Raw genomic sequence first — 26,275 nt, forward strand, 5'->3', positions numbered from 1 at the left:
TAGAAACTGTGATCCTTGGTCCTGCACCTCTCCCAGTGCAGCACACCTTCGTGCCTAACCCTCTCCCATTGGTCCAGCACCCTCTCAACTGCAGTTCCAACCTGTCCTCACAGTGTAGCACTCCCTCTGCCCTGCTGGGAGTTACAATGTTATTCAGCCACCAATAAAACCAAATACCATGACCATCCACTTCTAGTGAGTGGGTGTGCAGAGCACAAGGTACACCATGAACAAGCTGATCCAAGCTTGTTACCACTGGAGACTAGGGTCGGGGCACATAATGAGGCAATGTCTGCTAACAAACACAGACATGCCATGATTAGGTCCAGCCTAAAACCAAGGTCGTTGGTTCACCACACTCCACCCACAGAAACCAAAAAACAACTTGGCTTCAATCATTCATCCTCCCAGGGCCCCTACATCAATCCCAATAACCCAACCAGTGCCCTTCATTGTAGTCGGCTCTGGCTAGGTAAATGGCTTCATTTCCACCATTTACCAAATTTACAACCAGCTTTGCTCATGGAAAATCAAATCCCAGCTTAACCTATACTAGTTAGCTATCAGTTCCCAATGGCAGATGGGAGCAAAGAAAACCATCAGCTGTAGCTAAGTGGGTCACTCTTACCTCAAGTATGCTGTGGGTTTAAGTCACAGTCCATAGACTTTATTACAAAAATCATGGTTGATACTGCAGTACTGAGGGATTGCTGTACTGCAAAAAAATTATGGAGTTAGTTCAAAGACGATCAAAGGAGTTCTGTGTCCCAATCAAATTACCAGTCTGATTACTTGATCACTTGTATGCAAATTAATATTTATACCACCACAATGATGACAGAAATTCCATGGCTTCCTCTACACAAGCTGCGTTAACAAAAAAAGTTTATGGAAATCAATAACTTCATCCAAGTCTGGCACATATTCTCCAGAAATTGTTTTCTCACTTTTTCACTGATGGTCACCAAAATGAAACATGAACTGTGTCTCTCTCCACAGATACTGCCTGATCTGTTGAGTATTTTCAGCACTTTGTTTCTATTTCAGATCTCCAGCATGTGAAATTCTTTTGTTGCTTCTCCTTGCTCTCCAGATGATTTGTATGCATCTGAAATTTTGAATGGAGTGAAGAGACGTTGCACACGTGCGCCAATGCTATTCGCGTTGTTCTTTATATACACCCATAACCATGTCCTAAGACACTAGGATCAAAGGAAATAAATCTGTTCTTATTTAAATGGCTCTTTGAATACCCAAAGTCAAGTCCAAAACGCTGGAGGGGGTTCTTGCGCAGTCACTCAGCAGCCCACATGATCCCAATGGTCCTCAGACAATAATCTTCAAATCACTTTTGAAGATTTTCTGAAGCATCCCAGCTCTTTTCAACATCCAACACAGCATTCTCCGCAACTTCTGCCATCTTCAATGGGATCCCACCACCAGGCACATCACCTCCTCCCCTCTCTGCTTTCCACAGGGATTGCTCTCTCCATGACTCCCATGTCCGCTTGTCTCTCCCTACCAATCCCCCTCCAGGCACTTATCCTTGCAACCGCGCTAAGTGTTACCCCTGCCCCTACACCACCTCCCTCACCACTATGCAGGGCCCTATACAGTCCTTCCCGGTGAAGTAGTCCTTCACATGTGAATCCATTGGTTTTCTTTATTGCATCTAGCGCAGCCTCTTCTACATTGCTGAGACCCGAAGCAGATTGGGGGACCGCTTCGTCAAGCACCTTCGCTCCATCTGCTGCACTAGCCGGGATCTCCTGGTGGCCAGCCATTTTAATTCCACTTCCCATTCACACACCAACATGTCTGTCCACAGCCTCCTCCATTGCCAAGTGAAGGCTAGATGCAGGTTAGAGGAACAACTCATATTCCACTTTGGTAGTCTCCAATCTGACAGCATGAATATCAAATTCCCTAACTTCCGGTAACCCTCCTCTCTGTCCCTTACTTTTGTTTTTTTTTAAAAACCTCCTGATCCTACAGGCCCCCATTACTCTCTCTCATTCTCCTCCCCTGCCCTCTCGATCTGCCCATCATCCACACATTCCCCACACTGGTTCCCCTTCCCACCTCCCTCCATGCTCCACAGTCCTCTTCTATCAGATTCCATCTTCTTCAGCTCTTTGTCACATCCACCTATCGGCTCTCAGCTTCTCACATTATTCCCACTCCTCTCCCTCATCTACCTATCCCCCTCACCTGGATCCACTTATCACCCACTAAGCTCTTGCTCCACCCCTTCCCACCTTTTTATACTATCTCCCCTCTTCCTTTCCAGTTCTAATGAAGGATCTTGACCCGAAATGCCAACCATCCATTTCCCTCCATGGATGTTGCCTGACCTGCTGAGTTCTTCCAGCTCCTTTGTGTGTTGCTTCAGCTCTTTTACCTGGTCTTCAATCTCGGCAAGAATTCTTGCTACAACCTGCGCCTCGTTCTGATATCCCTATGCCTGACTTGCCAATAATAATTAAGTAATAGTGTGGATCAGCACAGTACCATCTCCACTGTGAGTTCCCTGGGCTGAATCCTCAACCTACTGAGCATGTGCCATCTCTATATCGAGCTCAACAATGTAGTGGTCATAACACCTTTATGGTTTTGGTACCATCTTTTCACCACAAGTTAAATAGCTTGGGCACGTTAACATGTGCTGCTTAAAAATGAGCACTTGGGTGGATTAGACAACCAGATCTAATAATGGAAGGGACAGCATGAAGTGCTTTGAGAGATTGGTCATGGCACGCATCAACTCCAGCCTACCAGACAACCTGGACCCATTGCAATTTGCCTATCGGCGAAACAGGTCTACAGCAGATGCCATCTCCCTGGCCCTACCCTCAGCTCTAGAGCATCTGGACAGTAAAAACACATACGTTAGACTATTGTTTATTGACTACAGCTCTGCCTTCAATACAATAATTCCAAGCAAGCTTGTCACCAAACTCCGAGACCTAGGACTCAACACCTCGCTCTGTAACTGGATCCTTGACTTTCTAAGTAACAGACTGCAATCAGTGAGGATAGGCAGCAATACCTCCGGCACGATTATTCTCAACACCAGTGCCCCACAAGGCTGCGTCCTCAGCCCTCTACTCTACTCCCTATACACTCATGACTGTGTGGCCAGATTCTGCTCTAACTCCATCTACAAGTTTGCAGATGATACCACCGTTGTAGGCCATATCTCAAACAGCGATGAGTCAGAGTACAGGAAGGAGATAGAGAGCATAGTGGAATGGTGTGATGACAACAACCTTTCCCTCAAATATCAACAAAACAAAAGAGCTGGTCATTGACTTCAGGAAAGGGGGCAGTGTACATGCACCTGTCTACATCAATGGTGCTGAGGTCGAGAGAGTTGAGAGCTTCAAGTTCCTAGGTGTGAACATCACCAACAGTCTGTCCTGGTCAAATCACGCAGATGCCACAGCCAAGAAAGCTCACCGGCGCCTCTACTTCCTCAGGAAGCTAAAGAAATTTGGTTTGTCCCCTTTGACTCTCACCAACTTTTACTGACACACCATAGAAAGCATCTTATCTGGATGTATCACGGCTTGGTATGGCAACTGCTCTGCCCAGGACCACAAGAAGCTGCAGAGAGTTGTGGACACAGACCAGTGCATCAGGGACACCAGCCTCCCCTCCTTGGACTCTGTCTTTATCTCTCGTTGTTGGTGTAGCAGCCAGCATAATCAAAGACCCCACCCACCCAGGACATTCTCTCTTCTCTCCTCTTCCATCGGGTAGAAGATACAGGATCCTGAGGGCACATACCACCAGACTTAAGGACAGCTTCTACCCCACTGTGATAAGACTATTGAACGGTTCCCTTATACAATGAGATGGACTATGACCTCACGATCTACCTTGTTATGACCTTGCACCTTATTGCACTGCACTGTCTCTGTAGCTGTGACACTTTTCTTTGTACTGTAACTGTTTTTACCTGTACTATATCAATGCACTTTGTACTAACTCAATGTAACTGCACTGTGTAATGAATTGACCTGTACGGTCGGTTTGTAAGACAAAGCTTTTCACTGTACCTTGGTACAAGTGACAATAATAAACTAATACCAGGGCAGAAAAAGGGTTATCTGTACAAATGCTTCAAAAACAATCTGAAGAGAATTTCCAACAGAGCAGCATCAATCCCAAGGCTACATACAAATAACTCATGACAGAATTAACTGGCAGCCCTTGACAAGACTAGCATGCAACAACTGAGCAAGATCCACAAAATCATTTCCAGGCTGCACACAAAACACATTACAGCATCAATCATCACTGTCATTAATTCCCATCTCCACAGCCCACCTTGTGCATCAGTGGTTGGACTTCACAGCTATTCCTTGCCATAGATAAGATATGCAAAAATATCAGCTGTCTTGGACTACCAAGACAGTGACTTCAATAGTACAACACTGGCTGTAAGGGGCTTTTCAACATACCAGGATTGTTAAAGGCTCTATCCAAAGCCACTTTGCTGTTTAATTCAAATATAACCATCCTGTAGGACACGTTTGATCAGCAACTTCCCCTGCCTATCTCAAATTACCAAAGTTAACACGTTGACACCCTGCCAAGTCCTCCTCCTCTAACATCTACATCAGATGAACTTACAGCACAAATGAGCTGAACTCCGATGGTGAGATGAGAATAATTCCCTTGAAATCAAGGCAAAGTTGGGATTGTGATTTTGAGGAGCACCAACAGACCTGGCCGATGGGACACATGAAGAAAACTCACACTGTCTAGAGTTGTATATTCCTCAAAAAATATAATGATGATTGTTGGAGATCAACCACTTGACCCGAGAACATAACAGTAGGAATTCCTCAAGGCACTGTTCTAGGCCCAAACATCTTCGGCCACTTCATTGAGACCATCCTTCATTGAGAGGTCAGAAGTGGAACATCTATGGATGATCACATGTTTAATTCCATTTACAACTTCTCAGTAGATAAAGCAAACTTTGTGTGGATGCAGCAAGACCCAGAGAGCATTCAGTCACAGGTTGATAAATGGCAAGTTATAGTCACAGCAGGTTAACAAACATCTCCAACAACAAACTCTAAGCATGCAGCTTGAATATTCAATGAAATTGTCATCACTAATTCCACATCAGCAACACCCTGGGGATCAATGCAGATTTCAAGAAAGGAGACAAATTTGACTGTGGTCAAATGCATCTACTTGCTATCTGCTACAGGGAAAATCCTTGCCAAGGTTCTCCTCAACCACCACCCTTCAGTGGCCTAGCACTGATGCCCAAATTGCAGTATTGATTCAGTGATGAAAGAGAGAGTGGATGTGACCTTCACCATTCTGAAGGAAATGCAGGGAACACAATCAAACACTATACATGACCTTTGCCAATCTCACTAAAGTCTTTGACGCCGTCAATTGTGATGGGCTTTGGAGCATCTTCCCCAAATTTAGCTGAAGTAAACAAGAATCATTGTTGCCAGGTAGACCATGAGTTTGAGATCACTATCTTCAAGCACCTTTTTTCTCAGATAGCTGAAGGCTGCTTTTGCGATGGCATTTAAGTCACGATCCTAACCAACTGGTCCACAACAGATCCAATCTCAGTGCAGAACTGATTCAAGAAAGAGAGCAACATCATTGTGACACCTTTTTCAAACTTTCTTGCCACAATGCTGCACCTCGTCTCCAAAAGTAAAATGGAGCTAATCTTCAGGACTAATGAAAATGATGCCTCAAATCCAGAAGCAAGATCACCCAATCTCAATTGAGTTGCCTTTTGCAGGATGGTTGTGGTGCATGTACTCAGAGGCCAAGCTTGAAATCATTACTAACTTGATCAGTGAAGTGTACAAGGATGGGTTTTGCGTTTAACATCTGCAAAACAAATGTTCTTCAGCCTACCTCCACTGTACACATGGACCACTTCTCATATCTCAGGAGCCACCACTCAGCACCAATGATGAAATTCACCTTCTCCTTCAGTGCACCAACACAGCTTTTGGTCACTTGAAGAAAAAGGGTGTTTGAAGACAATGATCTCTAGCTCTGAATAATGTACCACGAGGCAGCAACAATCCTTACCATCCAGTATACCTCCAAGATCTGGGTGACCTACAGTGCAATCTCATGGGAGAAATACAGCCAAGATCGTCTCCACAAAATCCTCCAAATCCACAGGCAGGATAAACGAACTAATGTTGGTGACCTCCCCCAGGCCACCATTTCCAGCACTACAGTCCTAATCACATACAGTCAGCTCCATGGTTGACATTAGGCTCACAAATCAGACACTCTATTGCAAGCTTTATGATGGTTAGAGATCACCAGTTAGACAGAAGAGAAGATTCATGGACGCTCTTGAAGCTTCCTTGAAAAAGTGTAACAACCCCACTAATTCCTGGGAATCTCTTATCCATGGCACTCAAAGCAGAGAAAGAACATTCAGGATGGCAACAAGGATCTTCAATCCATTTGACAGGAGAAGCCCACTGCTCCTTCTACCCATCTGCTGCGAAATCTGCAAGTCCCACATTGACTGTGATAGGGCCACAGAACTATAGTGAAAACAAGCTAACCATAATAGCAAGGGACCTAATCAAGAAGGAAACTGTTGACTACAAATATAACTGGATTAATCATATAAATATTATGGCTATAAGAAACAGTCAGAGGCTTGACATCCTACAGCAAGTTCTCAGCTCCCAACTCCCCGAATCCCTTCCAACATCTACAAGCCAAAGAATACTTCCCACTTGCCTCAGTGAGCAACACCAACAACACAAGTTCAACACCATTCAGGAAAAAAAGCAAGCAATATCTTTTCCCCATTACTGAGTAATCCAATACCAGAGGACATGCACTTAAGGTGAGAGGGGGTAGGTTCAGAAGAGACATGAGGGTTAAGTTTTTTAGTTAGAGAGTGGTGGATGCCTGGCATGTGCTGCCTGATAGGGTGGTGGAGGCAAATTCATTGGGTGCTTTGAAGAGTGGCTTGGATGGGCACATGAATGAGAGGAAAATGGAGGGATATGGGCATCCTGTAGGTAGGAGGGAATAGCTATGTCGGCACAACATTGTGGGCTGTCACGAACCAGCAACAAAAGAAACACACTGAGCATGATTCAGTGTTAAAAACTATTTTATTAATTACTACCTATGATAATACGTTTTGCAAGAGTTTGTTCTCATGATAACTCACATTAAAGGCAAAGATAATGTGATTGCTGATTGTCTTTCCCAATGTTAAATGGGAAACATGTATCTGTACTAATCTGATAGTCTGTAGTTGTGTAGCATGATAATTATTAACATTACTAACTGTATGCGCGGTTAAATTTTTCTTGGGAAAAATTTTTTTTAGGTGGGAGGTGTTACGTCCTCACCCCGAAAAGCATCCGAATCGTGGTCGTCCACACACAAATACCCGTTTCCTTCTACAGGTCAGCAACAAAGTGAACTCCACCGGACTACTTCCAACTTCCATACATGGATTTCAGTGGCGCAAAGTTATTGTTTCTCATCCATCGATAGAGAAAACAAGCAGGCTGGTGTCTCTCTCCCTTCTTCTCTCTCTCTTTCCTTCTTCTTCTAACTTCTTCAACAACATCATTACGTCCTTTATCTTCTATTGACGTAAGCACGCCCCACACACACATACACACTCTCTATCTTAAAGGGACTTTCACTGAGTCCGTAACAGGGCCGAAGGGCCTGTTTTGTGCTGCACTGTTCTATGTATATTAAAGCTGTAGTGTGCAGCATTTACAAAATATACTCTTACACAAATACACAAAATAGTGGCTCTTTACGTCAATGACACCTTCCAAAGTTGCAACCTTTACTACCGAAGAACCAGAGAACACTACCATCTGAAACTCTCCTTGCCTGCTGCTTCCTTCCTTCCTTCCCCCACTCCACCCCCCCCCCCACAACCCCCCCCCCCCCCCCCAGTCACATACCAACTTGGAAGAGTGTTCTTATTCCCTCATCATCACAGAGTCTAAATCCAATGGTTCCCTCCCCAACCACACCAAATGAATATGACAGTTCACAGTGGCAGCTCACCATCACCTTCTCAACAATGCTGACATCCCAAAAGTGGAAAAAAAGTCCATGAATTGATTTTCATAAATCTATAAGCAACTCTATAAATTAAGAGAATGCCTGTTTATTACTTAAAATTCCCACATGCACACTAGCAGGATCTTCCCTGCATGAGTTTCTAATACTGTAGCTAAAATCTGCTTAGTGGTGAAACAGTAACAACGGAGACAGAAGGGTGTTATTAGTGTGACATGGTTACATGGCCAGATTCCATCCCGTGCAAAGTGTGCAATGACATCATTGTCAGCCAAAGAATTGGTCATAGACTGGAACTTGCAGCAGGAGTCATTCAGTGTAATTCAAAGCAGATTAAAATCTATTTTATTCAACAATCATTACCCAAATACACTGGGGCAAACAGTCTACAGAGTCCATTTAAAAAGGGGACAGATACATACAATATCACCTCCCAACAAAAACATTTATTTTTCCAATAGTGGGTGAAAAATAATTTTACAATATGTGCAAAATAATTCCTAGTCAGTTTGTTCTGTACGCTTGATTGACAGGAGAATTACCAACAGTGGTGTCACAGTATGTAGCCTAAATGCAGCAGAGGAATTAACAATGAGAATTTAAAAATGACAGCATGTAGTTTTAAATTGGAGAATGAATAGCCCTGGTCATATCCACACCAGCCCAGCTCTTAAAACTAAAAGTCATGACTTTACATCTATTTAAGTTTACATTTAATACATTTAATAATTTTAGTATCTTTTCGCACCCCAGGGTCACTTATTCAGCATCTTCAATGCTACTTTATCAAAGTATCAACATTGTCTTTGGTTAGACTTATGGGTCTAGCTTCAAACAGTTTCATATAGCTACTGACACCTGATGTACATTACCACAAGAGAGCATGATACCTAACCATTAAATCTAATGCTCTGCTTCTGTTGCTGTTCACCTGTTTTTCTGCTGTATGCTAAATACATGATTAAAAGCTGGGTGAAGATCTGGTCCAGTGAGATTCTGCCTTTACACTGAGGTAGGATCCTATGGAAAAATAAACTGAAGGAAGCCTGTGAACTGAAGACACCAGTGGGGAGACCATCAGAATTTGAGGTCGGGGGGGGGGGGGGGGGGGGGGGGGGGGGGTGGGTGGAAGCAAGTTGTAGGAAACACCTGCCCAGAGAGGTAAGTGGGCAAAGAACATGCAGAGTGGAGAAAAGCAAAGTATGCAAGTTACAAATGATGGAGAGAGAGTAGATCCTATCTAGAGGGGAGATAAAACTCCATTCTCTTACCTTCCTAGATAATCTTTTCCAACAATATTCTGACTTCATTCCAATTGACCCCCAATATCCTTTTGAGAAAGGTTTCAGATTTCCAACACCCTTCAACTGATTTCACTTCATTATAATTGTAAAACTGTGCCCTACTCTAGTCCAACAAATATTTTTATGTTAAACATTTCAATCAGATCACTTACTTATTCTGCCATAATCTGGGAAATACTTAAGAGCAGGCTATGTCAACTGCCCTCAACTTTTTTAGTGAAACTGCACTGCACAGCCTCCAGAACCAGTATATCCTTCCTAAGCTGCAGAGCCCAGAAGTGAACCCAGCAGTTTGATGAGGCTGAACTAAAGCTTTATCCAACCACAACATAACTTAGAACATAGAACAATTACAGCACAATTCAGGCCTTCAGCCCACAAAACTGTGCCGAACATGTCCCTACCCTAGAAATTACCCATAGCCCTCTATTTTACTCAGCTCCATATACTGATCTAACAGTCTCTTGAAAGACCCTATCATATCAGCCTCCACCACCGTTTCCGGCAGCCCATTCCACGCACTCACCACTCTTTGAGTAAAAAACTTACCCCTGACATCTCCTCTATATCTACTCCCCAGCACCTTAAACTTATGTCCTCTTGTGGCCACCAATTCAGCCCTGGGGAAAAGCCCTATCAATACCTCTCATCATCTTATACACCTCTATCAGGTCCCCCCTCATCCTCCGTCTCTCCAAGGAGAAAAGGCCGAGTTCCCTCAACCTGCTTTCATAAGGCATGCTCCACATTCCAGGCAGCATCCTTGTAAATCTCCTCTGCACCCTCTCTATGGCTTCCACTTCCTCCATTCTGCCTTCCAATCCCCTGAGATTAAGGTCAACTTTTCATTAACCTTTTTAAACTGGTTTTCCTACAAGTCCAAAGACTTTGTGAATTCTGCATTTGGACCTTTTGATCTCTGCTCTCCACAGTTCCCAGTTTCTCATAATGTTGAAAATATTCCAGCTTCCCAAAGTGCTGACCTCCCGCGTGCCTGGAATGAACTTCATTTGCCACAAATTTACCCACACATTTTATCAATAAAGTCCAGAGTATCACCTGAACTACCATGCACAGCTGATGCACCAACCTAGCCCAGAGCACAGTTCTGTCTAGCCTGCCAATCAGCAGCAGACAACCCATGCCTCCTCCCATACCCACACTGAATTGCAGCACTTGGAGGGGTGAGGTTCCAGTGTGATCACTGTTGGTTGGCAATGAGCTTTATGACACACCAGGCCCTAATCAGCGAGTCCCTGCAGAGCTTTGACAGCTGGTAAAGTCACACACACCCCCAGGCAAAACCAGCTGCCAGAACTCTGAATATCTCTGAATGTTGCTTACAGTCACATTAAAATAATCAAAAATTAAAATCAAAATTAAAAACTTTATTTTTAAACAAAAATAGAATAATAGAAAACACAAAGTACACTTGTTAACCCAAACAATTCAAAAATCGAAAATGACCTGAAACTTGCCTCTCTCACAAAGAGGCATGACTATCCATTGAAATTCAATGGCTAACCCAGCATCTGTTCAGTGTTCAGACTTCCCAAAGTAAATGCTTGCTCTCTACTGGACTCCACAACATTCAGTCATCAGAATAGCAGCAGTCAGGTCTTCTCAGGAAGTAGCAGCCATTCCTGTTTGGGTGAATGGCACTGAAGTGCTTTGGATTGTCAATATATCCTTCCCCAGGAAAGGTGATACACCACAGCTGTACAGCCAAGGAAAGATTTACTTCTCCTGGAGGTAGTGGAAAGGCAGCTTACAATATTGATCATTGGATTAAAAGGTTGAGGTATGAGAGACTGAGATTTAACTTGTGCTTCCAGATCTGTGTTTCTGGATACTAATAGAGCACCTTAACCAACATGGTATCAAACCGTACCAGAGACAGCTGACACCTTTGTGAAACCAGGTGGCTTCAGCAGACTCTTCCAGTGCCTGAGCTGCTGCTCGAGTTAGCTACCCTCATGACATTTAAGAAGCACCTAGACAAAGACTTGAATTGCCAAGAGAAAGACAGCTAGGTACTGAATGCAGTAAATGGTGTTAAATGGTGTTGAAGAAGTTTGGCATGTCCCTTTGACCCTCACCTATCCGGATGCATCACAGCTTGGTATAGCAACTGCTCTGTCCGTGACTGCAAGAAACTGCAGAGTTGTGGACACAGCTCAGCACATCACAGAAACTAACCTCCCCTCCATGGACTCCGTCTACACTTCTCGCTGCCTCGGTAAAGCAGCCAACATAATCAAAGACCCCCACCCACTCCAGACATTCTCTCTTCTCTCCTCTCCCTTCGGGCAGAAGATACAAAAGCGTGAAAGCACATACCACCAGGCTCAAGGACAGCTTCTGTTATAAGACTATTGAACGGTTCTCTAGTACAAGATGGACTCTTGACCTCACAATCTACTTCATAATGGCCTTCCACCTTATTGCCTACTTGCATAACACTTTCTAACTGTAACACTATTCTGCATTCTGTTATTGTTTTACCTTGTACTACCTCATTGCACTACAATACCACAATGAAAGGATCTGTATTGATGGCATGCAAAACAATAAAGTTGTTCACTGTACCTCGGTGCATGTGAAAATAATAAACCAATTTACCAATGTTAAGTACAATGGTAGGCATGGATATAGTGGGTCATTGGGCTTGTTTCTGCACTGTACAACCCTGGCTCTATTCTGGTCACCACATTATAACATTTGCATGGTAGAGGGTGCACAGATTTACTAGGACATAATTTTAGCTATAAGATTGGATAAACTTGAGTTGTTTTATTTGGAACAGAGGCAGCCAAGGGGAGACTTAATTGAGATAAATAAAATTGTGAGGGATCTTGGTGTGTATAGAAAGGACGTATTTCCCTTATTTGAGTGGTCACTAAGCAGGGGGTGAATGGAAAGGAATAGATAGATGGATTGAGGGGAGATAAAGAAAAATGTTTTTACTCAGAGGGTGGTGGGAGTCTGGAGCTCACTGCCTGAGAGGATGGTGAAGGTAAAGGCCTTCAACACATTGAAAAGGTACTTGGATATGTACTTGAAGAGCCATGACCTGAAGGACTACAGACACAGTGCTACAATTAGATTAGTTAGCTTTTCTACCTGCAGAGACACAATGGGATGAATGGTGGCCTTCTCTGCTGTAAATTTTCAATGATTGCATTAATCAGGCTTTAGAATATTGAAGTGATCTCACTGAAGTAAACAAGATTCTGAGAAAACTTGGTAGGCTACATGCTGGGAAGTGTTTTCCCCTGACTGGAATGTCTAAAACTCAGACTCAGCATAACAGTCCATCAGTTAAGATTGAGATGAGAAATTTCCTCCTTCAGAGGACTGTGAATGCTCAGGACTATTTACTCTAGAGGGCCAAGGATGTGGAATGATCCAGCATTTTCAAAACAAGAGATTCTTGGGCTTCACAGAAAAATTCTGGAATTCCCTCCTCAAAGTTATTGCAAAAGTACCTTCGTAGTACAAGCTGTAACAGCTCAAAGTGGGAGTTTACCACTAAAGGGTAATTAGGAATTGGTAATAAACCCTAACCTTCCCAGTGATGCCCATATCCCATGAATGAGTGGGTGGAAAAGTGGAGGTGATATCAAGAATCAGCTACGAATCAATGGCAAAGGAGATTTACCGAATCAGATTAAAAAAAAATATATATATAGAAAGGAATATCATCGGCTCCCTTGTGTCTTTCCCACCATTCAATAAGATCATAGCTGCCTGATCTTTTATCTCAGTACTACTTTCCTGCACTAACCCTATACCCCTTGATCTTTGATACAAAAAAATCAATCTCCATTTTGAACATAGTGACCAATCCTCTGCAACCGAGTAGAGAATTCTAAGGATTTACTACCCTTCAGTTGAAGAAACTACTCCTCTGTCCTGAATGTCTGACTTCATAATTTGAGACTGTGACTCCTGTTTCTAGACACCCCAGTCAGGAGGGGTACACTAACTCCACTCTACCATGTCAAGCCCCTGAAGAATTTTGGAGGTTTCAACAAGATTACAACTCAATCTAACTCTAAAGATTACAGGCCCAGTGTGCTTAATCTCTTCCTATGCAACAAACCTACCACCCACAGGAATCAATCAGATAAACCTTCACTGCACTCCCTCTATCATAAATATATCCTTCCTTAGGTGGTACATAATATTCCACATTCAGCCTCACCAGGGCTCTATACAAGTGGAGCAAAACATTTCTACTCTTGCAGTAAAGGCCTACACCTAGTTACGTGCCACGTACCTGCTTGTGACTAAGTGATTTGTGTATGAGGTTTGTCTGAACACAAAAATCTTTCAATCTTACACCATTTAATAAAGACGCTACCTTCCTATTATTTCTATTATATGGTTCACTCCTGCTCTATTCCTATGCACTGTGTCTCTTTGCAGCTCCCTAAACCCATTTATGATATATACTGTGGCTCACAATTTATTGTAATCTGTAACCTTGGATATACTGTTCTCTTTCCTTCAAAGCATTTACACATATGCTCAACAACAGAAGCTTCAAAACAGCATTTGCCAATCTACTGGAGTACATTCCATTTATTCCAACTATCTGTCAACCAATTACCAACCCGTCACAATTCCCTAACTCCAATTCCAGAAGCTTTTACCAATAGCTTTTTGCGTGGACCCTTTTCAAATGTCCTTTGGAAATTCATACTGAATACAAACATTCCCCTATACAACTGGTTAGTGACTACTTCAAAAAATATATACTCAAGACAGAAATGAACTGCACTCCACAAACGTGTACAACTTTATTACCTCGTATTTGTTCACCTGTTTACAGTCATTAAGGCTGGTGATAGATTTCAGTATAGTCAGTGTTAAACTGCTTTTTCCCCCTTCTTAAATATAGCTTAAGATTTAGTCCAATTTTCAAGCCTATATGTTTTAATTCCAAAGGAGAGAGAATAAACAAGATATTTAGTTTTTCATTAATTAAATCAGCCATATTTTAGATACTTGAGAAATTCTGATCGGACATGAGAAATCTCATCTATCCTGGTCTAGCATCAAAAAAACTATAGGAAAACAACATTTAAAAGAGTGACAGACCCACAACCACCAGCACTGTACCCTAGTATGAAAAAGTGACAATATGCTGCCATACATTTACAAATTGGTACCTACAGCCTTAGGCAGCCCTTTAGTACAGTCAACTGCATCAACGGAAAGCACATTTACAATTCATAGCCATCAGAAACTGTCAGCTTGTCAACAGCCACATGGGCCCAGGGCCAGGGGAGAGGTGGAGGAATGTGGGGCTCCACTGCACTTTGCTAGGATGGAATCTGCATTGCACGGCACTGACAGGGCACACACAATAATAGGCTCTGATTAAAATGAGTGCCCAACACTGGGGCTACAACAGAAAATGAGCACCCACAGAAAACCTGCAAAAAGCAACTGGAGCAAAGACTGACCTTGTAGGGAACATAGATCACCATACGCCGAGGAAGAGCAAGTGTACACATCTCTTTTTGTAAGAGTACTGATAAAAGCCAAACATCAAAATTCAAGATGATTTTTTTTTTAAAAAGATGAAGCATGTCAAATAAGCTTGGACAAAGTGCATCGCCCACTCTCTGGCCATTCAGCCTCTACAGCTTGTTCTTCCATGCAATTAGATCCAACTGACACGCAAACTCCTTACTCTTTGATATTCCTAGACATTTGCTTGATGAATATCAATCTTGAAAACTCCTATTGACTCCTCCAAAATGGAGGATAGTATTCCAGATTTTCAACAATTCGTGTGTGAAAAAATGTTTCCCAATTTCAATCTTGAATACTGTACCCTAATATTTAATTTTTTTAAAATTTTATTTACAGCATGGTAACAAGCCCTTCCGGCCCAACGAGTCTGCGCCGCCCATTTTAAACCCAAATTAATCTTTGCCACCAGAGGAAATAGGATCTACTCTATCAATTGTTTAATACGTTTAAGCTCTTTGATTACCTCTCATCATGCCTTCTCACGTTGAACTTCATTCTCCATTGCTTTGCACACTAATTTATATAACTAGGATTAGTAATATGGATAGACTAAAGACATTGACATTGTACTCCTTGGAAGAGAAGGCTAAGAGATTTGATTGCTGTTTTCAAAATCATGCCTTTTTAGAGAAAAGGAAACCACTTCCAACGGTTAAAGGGTAGAAAACTTAAGGGAGCTGATTGAAAGAGACTGGGTAAAGAACAGAAACAGAATGAGAAACAGCTTTTTCTAATACAGTGAACAGTTGGGATTTAGATACTCTGAATTTGCATCTGCCAACTTAGCAAAGAATAACCTTCAAAAAGAAATTGGATAACTGTTTGGAAAAATAATTGCAGGATAATAGGGATAAAAACAGTGAGTAGGGTTAACTGGATTTCCCTTCAAAAGAGTTAGGCTGACTCTTTGAGCTATGGCCTCTTCTGGTGCTGTAATATTCTTTAATTTTATGACCATTTTAAAGCTCAATTCCATCTACTTACATTGGCATGCAACTCATCACCATCAACAATTCTGGATAGGCAATTTCCCATTCCTCATCAACTAATCATCTATCATTGACTTAGCATAGCTATATCCCCACCATCAATATCCTGCAGGTCCACCATTGATCAGAAACTCAACTAGACCAGCCACATAAATACTGCGATGACACAGCAGCTCAAGAGGTTGGGTATACCTCAGCAAAAGACTCACTGCCCAACAACCCAAAGCCTTTCCAGCAGCTATAAGTCACAAGTCAAGAGTGTGATGGAACACTCTCCACTTGCCTGAATGAGTACAGATCCAATAACACTCATCATCCAGGACAAAGCAGTCCACTTGACTGGCACCTCATCAACCACAGTAAGCATTCATTCCCTTTATTACTGTCGCACAATGGCTGTCATCTACAAAATACACTACAGTTTCTTGCCTAGGCTTCTCCAACACCACTTCCTAAACCTGCAACATGTACCAGCTTGAAGGACAAGGGCATCAAGGACATGGGGACACCACCACCTGCAGGTTCCCATCCAAGTCATGCACCATGCTTAGTTGGAAATAGGTTGCTAAACTTTCATTGCCACTAGGTCCAAATTATGGAATTCCCCATCCAACAGCACCATGGAAGTACCTTCACTTGTAGGTCTGCAGCAGGTTAAAGGCAGAAGCTCACCACTGACTTCTCAAGGCCAATTAGGCACATGCAATAAATGGTGTCCTCACCAGTGCAAGCCAAATCCCCAATAATGACTAAAATGTTCATAAAAAAGTTAAGGCCCTAGAACACATCACTAGGAGAATTTATCCTTCATCCCCATCCGAACTCTATGCATGCCATCCCCAAATCAACTTCCAACCCAAGTCAAAGCATTTATAACTAACTTGAATGAAGGTGAGGCATAGTTGCTTAACCGGCTAATGAAAAAGATAAGTCTGAAAGTTAGTTGTGAAGAGAACACAAGGAGTCTACAAAGGTTGTGACTGGGCAAAGATCTAGAAATGGAGTACAAAATGTAAAAATATGAAATTATTCAGGAAAACTGAAAGAGAAAATTATTCAAATAATGAGAGATCACAGAGCTCTGAGATGCAGAGGGATCTGGGTGTCCTAATGAATGATTTGCAAAAGGCTAGCACAGGTAATCCCTGTGTTATTTGGGGAGGGGTTTGGGGGAGACAAGGGTTGCATTCCTAAGGAACAGTTCATATTGTGACTTTCTGTAATGCGAAGCCACATCATCTGCGCACACACACAAAAAATGCGGGCTTAAAACAAAGTGTTTTACTTTTTCCCTCCACATAAAGAACTAATTTTTATTGTGTATTCCATACTTTTTTGGTAGTGATTTGTGAATTCTGCAAGGATAAATTTCTAGCCAAACTGCCATAATGTTTTTTTTGGGGGTGGGGAGGGAGGGTCACCTATATGCAGGTACAGCAAGTAATTAGGGAAGTAAGTAACACAACCCCTCTATTTTTGTACTTTGGTTATAAAGGGCAATAAACTATCTAGTATTCCAGCATATCTGGAATACTAGATACACATTGGGCATCTTATTTAAGTAAGGGTGTTAATGCATTGAAAGTTTACATAAGGTTTACCAGATTGATACCTGGATTATGCCTTGAGGCATGGTTGGACAGACTAGGCTTGTATCCACTGGAGTTCAGATGAATGAGAGAGGATTTGATTGAAGCATTATAACATCCTGAAAAGTCTGGACTAGGTGGATGTGGAAAGGATGCTTCTTCCTGTGGAGAATCTAGAACAAGGAGTCACTGTTTAACAAAATAAGGGTCACCCAATTAAGACGGATGAGGTGAAATTTTTTGAGGGTTATGAGTCATTGAAGCTCTTCCTCACAAGGCAGTGGGAGCAAAGTTTTTCGATGTTTTTAAAGAGGTAAATAGATTCTTAAGAGAGAACATAAAAGTTACTGGGGCAAACAGGAACGTGGAACTAAAATTAACAGTCAGATTAGCCATGATTGTATTCTAGAGCAGAGAAAATCTGAGGACTGAGCTGCCAACTCCTGCTCCAAATTCCTATGTTCATCTTACCACCAAGTCTACATACACTTTTGCTGTTTTTCTTGCAGTGGAACCTAACACCATCAGAAAATCCAAGAAGACAACTACAGACACTTTCTTTGCCCTGGTAGTGACCCCCTTGGAAGATTTAGCTACATTAGTCAGACAATTTCCTCTTGGTCTCCTTAGATCTATTCATTCAAGTTTCCTATCCTTCAACTAATGACATGTTTCTATCTGTACCATCCAAAACCTTCATGATTCTGAACATCACTATCACATCTCTTAGCTGGATCTACTCCAAGGAGAACAAAGCCAACATCTTCAGTCTATCCACATAACTAATCCTTCTGAAAAAGCTATATTAGACAGTGGACAAAACAATGGAATTAGAATTCAGTGAGAGAAAGCATGATGCTGTTTATTTAGGACCTATAGAAAAAGTGAAATCTTTTATAAATAGTGAAAAGGTAGATGCTGCAAAGGAGCCTGACTTTGTGGATCTCAATATACTCATCACTAGATGTTGGTTCTCTCTACTCATCAATTTTTGTTCAAATGCTCAGCCATTCCGATCTCAATAATACAAGGTTAGAACAGAGCCTTCAGACCAACATACTTATCCTGATTCTCTGAAAGAACTATCCAATTAGTCCCACTACCCTCCTCTTCCAACCTAATCCTGTAAATCTGCCAATTCCCTTTTGAAAGTTTCTGCTGAATCTGCTTCTGCCATCCTTTCAACCAGTACACTCCAGGTCATAACTTACTGTACAAAATAAACCACCTTTACCTTTGGTTCCTTTACAGATTAGCTTAAGTCAGCAGCCTCTGATCACTGAGGGACATGCCTATGGAAATGTTTACTTTACTGAGCTTTCAATTTTGAACACATACACTAATTCATTCTTTAAACTTCTGTTCCAAAGACAACAGTTTTTTCTAAATGGAGCAGAGGTTTCATAGAAGTACAAATTCATGATGGGTTCAGAAAGGGCAAGTGAAGGGCAACTGCTCCAATTAGTGAATGCTTAAAGGAATACAGATTCAAAGAAACGGACAAAAGACTGGTAGGTGGAAGGTGGGGATCGGGGCAGTGGCAGGATAGTGAAGAAAATCTTTTATGACCAGGAATTCATTGTCTGTAAAGGCAATAGGAATAGTTCAGAATCGAAAGGAACTAAACAGGCCCTTTAAGGAAAATAACTTTCAGGGAAAGAACTGGTGAATACTATAGGCAGGACTGATATACCAGGATGTGATGAGCTGAAAGTAATAAAAGTTCTATGATTCTTAAAGTCCAAACCTTAATCCCCAGTACCATGCCAATAAATGTCCAGTCCACTTTCTCCAATCTTTTGACATCTTTCCCCTAGAGTGGCGTCTCATACAAATTTCATGCGCTTTCTCTCGTATGGAGCTTCATTGCGCCTTCAGGAAGTCCAAACAGAAATCTATTTGACCATGCCCCATTGGCCATGCAAGTGGCCTCTTCAAAATCATCAGCTAGCTGAAACAGGCAATGTTCTATCCTTCTCAATCACCAATCCTTCCTGATCAGCTCATTCTCATTCAATTGCTCAGATGGCAAATTCACCATCTCTTAACTGACATTGATCTAACAGACCTGCAGTGCGCAGTTTCACTTTCTTAACCAATGCAACATCAGCAAATTTTCAATCAACAGGCAAAACTCCCAACTTAGAACACCTTTGAAAAATTATGACTAACTCTTTGGAAATTCCTCAACTACTACTTTTATCCTCAGGATGGACACCAGACTCTGGAGTGTGTTTACTATGACCATTTATATACTTGAGAGTTTAGTGTCGAGGGACTGCTACAATTTTGGAACTACCAACTTTCAACCGGCACATTAAAAAAAAGACCCATTTGCCCTCTCAGATGGATGCAAAATATCCCATCGCAATATGCCCTGAAATCAATATTTTGGTTTTCAAACACCAGTTCATTCCCTAATATCTTAAAAAATTGTGTTGAGTATACTCAAAAACTTAGACTCCACAGACCCTTCCAGTAGAGAATTCCAAAGATTTAATGGATGAAGAAATATCTCATCCGTCAAAATGGTCAACCTCTTATTTTGAGACTCTGACCCGATTCAAGACACCCCAGCCACACCTACCCTGATAAGCCTCTTAAGAATTTTGTGCATTTCAAAGAAATTACCCTTCATTCTTCTAGATAACATAGGCCAGGTCTGCTGAATCTCTCAGCGTGCAACAAACCCATGCTCCCAGAAATCATTATAGTGAACCTTCACAGCATTCCCTCTATCACAAGGATATCTTTGCTTGGGTTTTGGGTTTAGAGGTGGGGAGGGAGTTGAAGAATTTGACAAAACCAGACATATTCACAATATTCCATATGTGGTTTCATCAGGGCTCTACATCACTGCAGTAAGATACATCCACTCATACTCAAACCTTCTTGTAATAGACTTGCGTAGCATTTGTTTCTAACTGCACGTTGTACCTACACATTAACCTTCAGTGATTCATGTACGACACCAAGATGCTCTCAACACCACCTTTCAACCCCTCACCAGTTAAAAAATATTCCACCTTTCCACTTTTTCTACCAAAGCAGATGACCTCACATTTCTCCTTCACCATTTACCACATCCTCCCACATTTCCCTGACACCTCTCTGCATCCTCCTCATTACCCACATAATCAACTTCTGTATCAACAGCAAAAGTTGTGCAATTACAACAGTGACTACAAACAGTTCCAATCAAAGAAAAGCATCCTGGAGTTCTGAAATGTACTACTTCGATGGTAACCTCTCAACCACCAAGAAGGATCAGATTACCAGTTTTTCAACTCATAAGGCTTACTTCCGTAACCTGTATTTTCTTTGTTTTATCCCTTAAAACTAAGCTTTATAGTATCAGTGGGTCCATAACAGAGGCTGCTGGGGTTTGCGGGAATGGAGAGGCAAGAAAGGCGGGGGCCAGGTTTGGGGGAGGGTTGTATTTTATGGCAAAGGAGTGGATTGGGGGGGCGGGGAAAGCTGGAGAAAGGAAGATAATGCAGGCTAGGAGCAGCAGGGAAAAGATTGTAGTGCTGAGTTTTCATGGTTTTTTGAGAGTCTGGAGAAGGGGAGATAATGGGACAGTTTTGAGCAGGGAAGGGCAAGGTCACAAGGCTGGGTATGTGGGGAGGGGGCAGGTTACGAGGCCGGGTATGGGGGTTGGGTTGGGTTGGGGGGGAGAAAGGGGGCAGGTTACAAGGTTGATGGTGGGGGAGGGAGAGGCCATGGGCCGGGTTGGGGGGGGGCGCAAGGACATGAAACCGGTTTTGAGGGAGGGGTGGGCGTTTAGGGAGAGGGGGAAGGACGTGGAGCGGGTTTTGGGGGATGGGGATGGGGATGGGGAGGACAAGAAGCTGGATCGGGGGACAGAATTTGGGGACGTTTGGTGGGGGGGGGGACTGTGGGAGGACGGGGATCAAGGAACTGGAACTGTTTTCCGGGGGGGGGGAAGGTATCCCGTGCGGACAGCCCTCCGGGGAGGTGAGAGGCGACGGCGGGTCAGGCTCTGGAGCCTGAGGCGGCCCGTGTCCCGGCCGGGGTGGGGGGGGGGGGGAAGCTGGGGCGATTTCACGCGGCGACCGAGGCGGGGTCGGGAGGGAAGGGGCTTGGGGGGGGAGGGGGGCGGCGGCGTGAGCCGGGCCCGTCTGGCCGGCCCGATGCCTTGCGCGCCATTCCCCGCTGGATCCTGCGCCGGGGATGTGGGGGTGGGGGCGGGAATGGATGGCCTGGATCCTCCCTCTCCCCACACCGAGCGCCGGCTGACCGGGACCCCCCCCCCTCCATTTTATTCGGGGAAGCGGGGGGCGGGGGGGGAAGCTTTGCCTCCCCGGGAATCGGCGCGTCCCGGGAGGGGAGAGGTGGAGGGAGGAGGGGGGGGTGGAAATCCCGGGGCCCGGTGGCCTGAGGGGGAGGGGGGGGTGAACGGCCGCTCGGCCCGGCGCCCCCGCCCTCGCCCCCGGTGCCCGGTACTCACCGCCGCTCGCGCCGCCTCCATTCCCGCTCGCGCTCCCCCTCCCGCGGCGCCGCCGCTGCTCCGCGTCACGTGACGCCCCCGCCGCTCCCAGACCCGGCTGGCCGCTCGCTCGCTAGCTCCCGATCGCATCCATTGCTCTGCGCTCGGGCGGGTCCGAGCTGTCCATCACCCGCGGGGCGGGGGCCACTCTCGCCGCCGGAATGCAACACTGGCAGCGATCTTGCGGCTGGCTTCCCACCCCCGTTGCAGCTTCAGTGCCCACATTTGCATTGGGAATTGAATGCATAAACTTATCCTACAAATAGGTGCATTTGGTGTTGGTGGGTGCGGTGCAAATATGCCAGGAGTCAAAATGTTAAATTATGTGCAGAGGTTGCATAAACGAGGCTCGGGCTTTGTTTTTTGGTTTCTCGTAGGTTAAGGGTGTTGTCATCAAGGGATCTGAGAGTGGTGGAATGAGGCGAGGGAGAGAAACTATTTTCCTTTGATTCCGGGGTAGGGAGCATGGGGAGACAATTCCCTGCTCTTTCAGGGCGACCTTCTCTCGCACGAAGGGTAGTGGAGAGCTAGAACTCTGCCCCCAAATACTATGGAAGCTGGGGGCCGTTTTCAGCTTATAGGGTTGAAAGTTTTGGTTAGGTAAAGGTATAAAGGGAAGTGCAGTTGAGGCACAGACCAGCCAGGGTTTAATGGAGGGGCTGGGTGGGCAGATGCTTCTGCTTATTCCAATGTTCCTGGAATTACACTCTGCCTTCAATGGATAGACTGATGTGGAATGAGATCAATGTAACCGAGGGGATCTCTCAGTCTCTCCGCTTCCCATTTCTCTTTTTTGCTTCTCCTTCTGCCGGTCTGTGCAAAACCCCAGATCCCTGCATTTTCTAAATCCTCCAGCAGTGTCGCTCCTTGTATAGCTGGTGGAGGCAGGTTCAATGGTAACTTTCAAAAAGGAGCTGGATAAATAACTGGGAGGGTGGGAGGGCTCGTATTTATAGAGCCGCTTTCGAAATCACCAAATCTGCAGCAGCACCTCAGAGACGCTGAAGTACTGATGGAACGTTGTTACATTTGTAATACCAGAACCACAACTGACAAACGTCACCCGGCAAAAGCTGCCACAAGCAACAATGTGGTAGCAATTACCAGATTAACCTGTTAGTGATAGTGATTGAAGGATAAATATCGGTCAGAAGAAAAGGGTAAACTTGCTTATCCTGCTTTGAAATAGAAAAGTGGGATCTTGGGCATTCCCGAGAGAGAAGACCTTCTGTCTGCACAGTACACTCAGCAGCTCAGCCCCAGGAGTGTCACCTGCCCAAGTTCCTGTGGTGAAACCTGTTATTCTCTGAGTCAAGGAACCCACTGAACCACAGGAAGAAACGTTGATCTGTGGAGAGAGAGGGGGTGGCTCTTATTGAATGCAGCGCAAGAGGTGGCAGAACACGAGGAACTAAATTGGTCTAGAACTTGAGTCTGTTAACCTGTCTCCTTGTGCCTCTCTCAATCTGCCATCGGATAGTTTGGGTCAATGGGGAGACCCGCCTGGAACACAGGGATGAGGAGACACAAGGGACTGCAGATGCTGGAATTTGGAGCAATACGCAAGATGCTGGAGGAACTCAGCGGGTCAGGCAGCATCTGTGGAGGGAAATGGACAGTTGACATTTAGGGTCCGGATACGAAACATCAACTGTCCACCTCCCTCCACAGATGCTGCCTGACCCGCTGAGTTCCCCTAGCATCTTGTCTGTTGCTGTGGAACATTGGGATATCAGCTTGGGGAAGGAAAAGTCTATTCGACCCAATTGGAAGGGTTCTACCGTTTAATTACATCACCGAGCGAACTGCACCCACTGGCCGTGGTGTTAGAACTGTTAGCAAGAAACCTTTCAAAACACCTATCAGTCTCAGTTTTAAAATTGACTGCTCATCCTGACTTCGACAAGGGGAGAGAGAGTTCCAGGGTATGACAACCCCCAGGGGGATGAGAGAGATAAGAAGAAGTGAAGCTGTCGGGTGAATAGAATCATGGAAACGTTATGACACAGAAGGCCATTCAGCCCATTGTGTCTGTGTCAGTAGAAAAAACAAGAGTGGACTGGCAAGCAACATGAAACAGAATCAAAAGCCTTCCATAGACATAAATAACAAACAATTTCATATTCAGAGGTTCAAAATAATCTACTTGCTTTTCTACTATGCATCTCTAGAAGGGCCAAGAGTCCATATGCTTTTTTAAAAAAAAACTTTCCAAAAACATGTGCAGTTAACATCAGAAAATTCTATACACAAACACTTTGGTCTTGTTCTTCCTGCACACTCTTCAGAGCTGCACCCTTTATATCACGGCTCTTCACTCTTCCTACTGAAATACATTACTTTACGCCTGTCGGAATTAAATTTCACCTGCCACAGCTGCCTACTCCACCTGTGCCACTCATAATCTTATAAACTTCCATCAGGTCTCCCCTCAGCCTCCACTGCTCTGGGGAAAACAAACCGAGTTTGTCCAGCCTCTCCTCATAGCACATACCCTCTAATCATTGCCGCGTCCTGGTAAACATAGAACACTACAGCGCAGTACAGGCCCTTCGGCCCACAATGTTGTGCCAACATTTTATCCTGCTCTAAGATCTATCTAACCCTTCCCTCCCATGTAGCCCCCCCCCATTTCCCTATCATTCATATGTCTATCTAAGAGTCTCTTAAATGTCCCTTGGGTAAATGGGTCTCTGGATATTTAAGGAATCAAGGGATATGAGAACAAGGCAGGAAAAAGATGCCAAAGTTAGAAGAATAGCCATGACCTTGAATGTTTGGTGCAGCAGGTTGGAAATAGACTGCACCTTCTTCTAGGTTGATTTGTTCTGCTCTGAAGTTAGAGAAGTGGGGAAGTTGGGAGATGTAACTGGGGAGGAGGGATGGGCTCATTTCCTGAACTGAAAGCACTGGTGAGGTGAATAAAATTGGGAGGTGCCAGAGGCCACCATCGAGGGAATGAGGAAATATCGGAAGTCGTGGGGCTGAAAGAGGTTGCAAAGATTGGGGAGGGTGAAGCAGCGGAGCGACCCCAATCCGAGGTTGAAATCTGCACTGAAAGTCAATGCAGGTCTTTGGGCAGAGCAGGGGTGGTTGAAAGGCACTCGTTGTGAAGCAGGGAGGCCATCCAGGGCTGTATGGGAATAGTCGAGTCCAGAGCCAATGATGTTTCGGCAGCTGAAGGCAGAGAGTTAGAGATGGGTGATGAAGATCGAACCAGGGAGGTGTGTGCTTGGAAACTCTCAGAACCATCCACAGTTTCTCCCGGTGCAGTAGGTGAGATTGGTAGAACCAGCTGTGCTGGGAGAAAACCTGACCCATGGCATGTGTCAACCATGAGCACATCTGGTTAGACCACATGTGGAGTGCCGAATCCAGTGTGGACCCTGTATCTCAGGAAGCTCACAGTGGCCAAGAAGGAGTGCAGCACAGATTCATGAGAGTGGCACTGGTGGGAATCCAGGAACCCCCTCCCAAAGAAGCTCTGGAGACTGGGAGTCAAGTTAACAGTTTTTGGATGAGATTGGCATATTTTTTGACTTGGCCAGAGTTTTAAACATGGTGCCAAGAAGCAGATGAGCCACAACCTGAATGGAGGGCAGAAGAGGAGGTTGGTGAGGCCGCACCTGGTGTACTGTGTGCAGTTTTGGTCCAGTTACCCAAGAAAGGATATAATACATTGGAGACAGTCCAGAGGTCTGGTCGAAGACCCTTCGTCAGACGACCTGAAGAGTTAGCTCTGTTTCTCTCTCCACAGAGACACGTGTGCCTTCACCAGGAGGAAATCCTCCTGTTGATCACGTTGAGGAAACCTTTCCTGGTGATGGCCCAGGTTAGTGAGGGAAGCTGCTGTGGGCTCATGGCTGTGACCATTGGCTGCCTGCACTGGTGTGAAGCCAGCACTGTGGCACATCCCAGTGCCGGTGATAGCAGCAGCCCTCTATCCCCTGATCTTACAAAAATTTTTAGTACTTTAAGTACTTCGAAAAAGCTAACCTCCACAACCCTGCAGAGAATTCCAGAGATTCACCACCTTCCATGAGAAGAAATTCCTATGTACCTCGGTTTTAAATGACCGGCTGCTCATCTTGAAACCATTGAGACTCTCCCACTGGTGAAAATATCTTAACGTCTCCCCTGTTGTGCCTCCTGATGACCTTATATGTTTCAGTCAGATCTCCCCTCCTTCTTCTAAACTCCAAAGAATACAGAGCCAACCTATCCAGCCTCCTTTGATAGGACAACCCTCTA

General features: G+C 44.3%; 1 protein-coding gene across 3 annotated transcripts in view; it reads right to left on the minus strand.

Moving 5' to 3' along the window:
* Window positions 1-22,108, minus strand: part of tcf20 (transcription factor 20) — a 60,348-nt gene extending 38,240 nt beyond the window's left edge. For 2 of the 3 annotated variants that reach the window (XM_052043223.1, XM_052043226.1), the window contains exons 1-2: window positions 21,986-22,012; window positions 17,538-17,687 (exon numbers count right to left, since the gene is read on the minus strand). The gene's annotated coding sequence lies outside the window, so the exon portion shown is untranslated. Of the gene's footprint in view, window positions 1-17,537; window positions 17,688-21,985 lie in introns of all 3 variants that reach the window. The other variant, XM_052043224.1, reaches the window with a different exon arrangement.
* Between the last annotated feature and the right edge of the window lie 4,167 nt (window positions 22,109-26,275).

This window comes from Pristis pectinata, chromosome 33 (genome assembly GCF_009764475.1).
Source record: "Pristis pectinata isolate sPriPec2 chromosome 33, sPriPec2.1.pri, whole genome shotgun sequence".
NCBI classification, from domain to species: domain Eukaryota; kingdom Metazoa; phylum Chordata; class Chondrichthyes; order Rhinopristiformes; family Pristidae; genus Pristis; species Pristis pectinata.